Here is a 5,948-nt window from a genome sequence, read left to right as displayed (position 1 = left end):
TACGAATATATGAATCATTTGGTTGTTAGTGTTTCCAGAATTTGCATGACAGTTTGATTATATTTTTTTTGTTGTCTAAAAAGGGTGAATAGTGAGATCATGAAAGAATGTTAATTCAGTTGCTCAAGAAATAGAAAGAAAAATGAACGGAATCCAAAAGGTTAAAGCGTAGATTGTGTGTTATACAAAGCATAAGGTCAAGTACACAAGTTAGTCCTTCCGCATTATCGCTTCGTGCCACAACTCTTTCATCAAGACAACAATTGCTCCCTACTCCCTCCCATCCGAGGAGCTCCTCACCCCTCCCCCGACAAGCTAGTACCTGACATACACATCTTCTGCTAACTGTGGCCAACAGTGCTCTCACCTTCTTGTTCTTCCTCGCTCACATTTACCCTGCCCAAACCAAACATTCCAAACCATGCTCGGCATTGCCCTCTTTCAAGCCCATATCATCAAAGACCACTGGTGTCACTTAGTGAACATTTATCTTCAATGGATTGGATGCTCTTTGACCCTCCCTATACAACCAACCCGCAGTCTCCGTAGACCCTTCCATCGCTTTCCTTTGGCCCTACCTATAGAATAGAGGTACTCGATGGACCCCATTCATCGCCTCCTACCTGTATTCCCAATAAACGCTTGGATACTACCTCCATGTTGATGTTGCTTGAGTACAAGCTAAAGGCGAAGAAGCAACCCTGGGCGTGCAGGGATGACGACACATGTTTTCGAACACTCCGTCACCACCACCCGCCGGAAAATGACATATATTTAAAGGAAAACGCCAAATGACGGCAAGAGTAATCTAGAGGGAGGTCTTTCACTTATCGACAGTGCTTTCAACCACTCACTAGGCCACTACTATAGTCTTGAAGATACTCGGGGTACCTCGTGAGTGATAACGAGTCGCTCGTGACTCGAATCAACTCGGACTCGTGACTAATGAGTCGAGTTTAAGTCTGTCCTCATTGACAAAACGAGTTTAATGAGCCGAGCTAACGAGTTACTTGTTTAGCTGATTAAGCACATTTATCAGAAGGGACGTAAGATAAGTACAATATTTTTGTAGATTGTTATCATTTATAGAGTGTACCAAGTGTTTTATTTGGTGTAAATTGTTGATTGTTCTGATTTGTCAAGAAAGTATGCGTCCACAAATATAATCCTGCTAGAATAATTTCATACATAATATGTATATTTTGTTATTCACGTCTACGACGAGCTTACACTACTAGGGAAAAGCTTATACATAGAAGCTTATCAGTAGCGCATGGTAAAAGCCGGCGCTACTGCTACTTAGTAGTAGCGCGTTGTAGGAAAAGGCGCTACTACTATCCACATAGCAGTAGCGCATGGTAGCAAAACGCGCTACTGCTAGGTTTGAACTGGGCACCACATGGCGAGCCCCACTTAGCAGCAGCGCTGATCGATATCCAGCGGCACTGCTATGCTCCGTAGTAGTAGTGCTTGTCGCCAACCCGTGCTGCTACTAACCCTAGCATATCGTCTTCCCCGCGCGGCCGACCCTCACTGTCCCTCTCATCAGCTCTTCTCACTCTCCCTCTCCACTCTCTCCCCGTCCTCCTCGTCGGTGCTGCCGTTGTCCTCCTCCTCGGTATGCCCCCTCCTCCCTCCTCCTTCCACCGCCCTCCTCTCTCCTCCTCCGGCCACGCCCTCTTCTTCCTCCTCCTCCAGCCACTTCCTCCTCCTGCCGCGCCCTCCTCCTCCTAAGACCGCGCCCTCCTCACTCCTCCCGCCGCCTCCAGTCGCCCTTCCCCCTTCTCCCACTGCCATCCTCCTCTCTCTCCTCTCTCCTCCCTCTTACCACTGCCCCTCACTCCTCCCTCCTCCTCCTCCTCACTCCTCCCACCTCTCTCTATATAGAAATTTTTGTAAAAAAAATAGGTATACGAATTTTTAGTAACAAAAATTAGTTAGAATTTGATTGCAGAATAGGAAGGTAGTATTTTACTAATTTTGTTCATATATATGAACCCTGAGTGTTCATATATATGAGCCCACTTCATCATTAGAGCACTAAACTAGTTATATGTAATTAACCCTAGGTGTTCATATATATGAGTGGATGATTTTTTTTGTAATGCTTGGATAAATAGATGGATAGACATATGGATTAAACTAGTTTTTTTAGTAATGCTTTGGATAGATAGATGGATGGATAGTTGTTAGGGTTAGAACTAGGTTTTACAAATTTTTAGTAAATATAGGTCTTTTGAATCAACATAATAATGTTTAGTTCATATCTTATAGGGTTTCACTAAGTACTAAAATGAGGATAATAATGTTTTTGTTTATATTTTGTTTTTGCAAAAATCAAGGAGCCCTGCATCATCCCCGCTGTCGTCCCCGTCACCAACCACTCCGACCTCGAGGTGAGACCAGCCAAATCCCCATGTTGATGATGATGTAGATGTTTTCATAGATGTAGTAGAGCAGTAGATGAGTAGCTGTGACAATTTTCATGGAATAGAAAATTTTCAATGTAGGTCTTTCAAATATGATGGAGATTTAGACATGTGATATGTAGTGTTGTGTAGTACTAGTGCTTGCCCAAGTGGCCTATGTTTGCAGGGAACACCTCATAGTGGCCTATGTTTTGCTGGAGTGTTGATTAATTTCCATTCTGGCAAATTTCAGGTGCTCTATAATGTCCTTTTTAGCAAAGGTCATACCGGATTCTTCCATAAATTTTGGCATGACTTGTGCCAGAATATGTAGGAAATATCGAGTGGCCCAGATTTTATAGAAAGATAATTAAACGACATTTCGGGTTGACTTTAAGTCTGTCAGGACTCCGCCATATATATGAGAGAAGAGGAATGCCGACGGTCGCAAATGTCAGAAATGAATCAGTGAGGGGGGGTCTCCACCATATATGAGAGGACGAAGAATCCCGACTATTGTTGTGTGGGTAGCTTTTTCTTCATTCCAAGGTGCTAGACATTTTGGCGTAATGCACTTTGGAATGACAGGAGTAGCTACCATCACCGGCGGTCGCAAATGTCAGAGAGGAAGAATCCCGACTGTTGTCGTGGGAGTCGCTTCTCCTTCGTTCCCGTGTGCTAGACATTTTGGTGTTATGCACTCGGGGATGAAGGGAGGAGCGACCATCAACGACGGTCGAATATATACATCACGTGAGCTGAGAGTTTTCAAGAAAAGACTCGAAAGACCGATAGTCAACCCGTGATGACTAATAATGATCTAATTTAATTTTTCAAGTACATATATTGAATTGTACAAGTTTAATCTTTGAATTATGAACATAGCAAATGTCTGACGACGATGATAGGCTCCTGAAGTGCGACTGGTGCGGCGACGACTGGGGTCTGTGTGACAGGCCTCACCTGGTAGATGGTCGGCGCTTCAGTATTTAGCTCGATGAAACCTTCGATGTTGAAATGGTACGCAACGACGACAAGTATTTTTCGTAATTAAGCATGACTTCTGCTTCTTCAACGTGTAATTTCCGTCTTTTACAATCCGTCTTTTCCAATTCAACAAGCTTATCCCATGCCATGCAAGACGCTATGTCTTGGAGAAGCTGAATTTTGAAGATCATGAAAATATGGAGACAAAGATAGTTCGCCTAAGGATCCATTATTATTATGATTTTGCTGTAAATCTATACAATTCTGAGAGTGTATCCTATTTTGGTTGCTCGAATTGGAAAGCACTGTCAAGGCATATGATGTTCAGGAGGGTATGCTTGTCACCTTCGATCTTGGTGATCCTGACATCGACGCAGAGAATATGGACAGTTGGGTCCTTGTTGATACGCTGCCACTTCTACCTTTATGTGAGTTTCTCAAACATATTCATTAAGTAATTTATATTGTTTATTTCAAAATAATTGACAACTTATTTCCATTGACAACTTATTTTCATTCTTAAAAAATATACGGAAGATGGTAGACAGAACCTACTACAGCGATGGCGCGGAATTAACTTATCAGGAGAAAGATCATCTTATCTCATTTATTATTGATGTTGAGAATTACAATATCAATTATGAAAATCTTGCACATTATGGTCAATACGTGTCACTACTGCACATGTTGAACTACGGTAACATCCATGGAGATGGCATTCTAAGATTTTTTTTTTACTATTACAACATCTGTGCATCTTTTGCATAAATTCTTCTAAAGCTAAACTACATTGCTAACTACGACGTTATTATTATGTTTTTCAACAGAATATCCCAAAGGATTGTGTGCCTGATCTGATGTTTCTCAAAGGTCACCTTGATGTTATTAGCTTGTCACCAGGTCATCCTAGGCTTCACCGCTGTTTATACTAGATTTCTATAACCGATGAAGACATGACAATCAAAGAATGGAAAAAATGTATACACAATCATAGGGAGCTACTTGGAAACAACATTATGAGAAGCGCATGAATTGGAGACAGGATAATCTCCATTCTCCGTAATGGAGCGTCAGGGCCTATCTTATTTTATGCTATTTTACCTTAGAGAGGTTAGTAGGTCCTACCAAAATACTCATGATGATGATGAGGAGGAGTTGTGATTATGAATAGTGACCAAGTTGTTATATGATGTCTCATGGACGAAAATGATGATCCTGAGGAGTTGTTATATGACAATGATGTATTCTGATGATAGGTTGTTAATGATATTATGATGATGATGATGATGATGATTTATTACATCATCGAGTGAAAGAACCGTGGATTAGTTTCAAGTGGATGGATCCAAAGTGGATTGTGGTCACTTTGGATCCATCCAGTTGAAACTAATCAACAGTTCTTTCATCCAGTGATGTAATAACTCATGATAATGCAAAAACAATCTCTAAATTACTACTGTATGAAAAATTGTATAATGATGTGTGAATACGACATAAAAAAGAAATAGAATAAATAATAATAGTAGTAGTAGCGCGTGTAGCTAGTAACTACCAGTAGTGCGTTCTTCAAGAAGCGCTATTGCTAAGAACGTATACTAGCAGCGCGGGTAGACAAACGCTACTGCTACCCTTTAGCTGTAGTGTCGTAGCAGTAGCACGGTCACCCGCGCTACTGGTAGACAAAAACCAGCGCTACTTTTAGGCTTTTCCCTAGTAGTGTTAACAAGTTAAATGAGCTATCTCGCGAGTTACACGTGTCGACCCGAGTTTGAATTTGAGCTCGTTAAGTTAACGAGTCGAGTTGAGCTAACTCGTTATATTAGCGAGCTCTAACGAGTCCAGCTGAGCTGGCTCGACTCGACTTGAATTCCATCCCTAGTCTACGCAATACGCCGCCCGTGCAGCGAGATCCAGTTGCATTATACTTTCATGATATTTGATTATTTTGAACATGATTTATTGTAAAGTGGGCCTTTGCACATTAATTTTGAGGTGTGTCTTTTCTATGCATGTTTACACGATGAGATGGCACGCGTGCATATTGAGAGAAATATGTTAGTGAAGACTATCTATTTAGATATAGAAGATTGGAGTAGTCGTATTAACCGGCGGCTTTAGCAGGTTTGGTCTAGTTAATACTTAATGGTAACATCATAAATATCTATGGACCACTCCTTCCCAGAATGAAAAACTTCATATCACAGTTTACACGAGTAGTCCATTGCAAAATGGCCTTCCCACTCATCGTCCATGTCTATCAACTATATATCTGAATCAATTGGTTGTTAGTGTTTCTCGGATTTGCATGACAGTGTGTCTATATTGTGTGGTTGTGCTAAAAGCATGAATAGTTAGATCGTGAAGGAATGTTCATTGAGTAGCTCAAGAAAGAGAAAGAAAACGTTTCCAAAAGGTTAAAGCATAGATTGTTTGTTATACTAATGGATAGGTTTAGGTCCACAAGTTAGTCTTTCCGCATTAGCGCCCCGTGACACAACTCTTTCTTAAAGATAGGAGTTGCTCACTACTCCATCCCAATCCAATGAGCCCATC

Source organism: Triticum aestivum, chromosome 2B (genome assembly GCF_018294505.1).
Source record: "Triticum aestivum cultivar Chinese Spring chromosome 2B, IWGSC CS RefSeq v2.1, whole genome shotgun sequence".
NCBI lineage: Eukaryota > Viridiplantae > Streptophyta > Magnoliopsida > Poales > Poaceae > Triticum > Triticum aestivum.
This window is presented reverse-complemented; position numbering follows the sequence as displayed.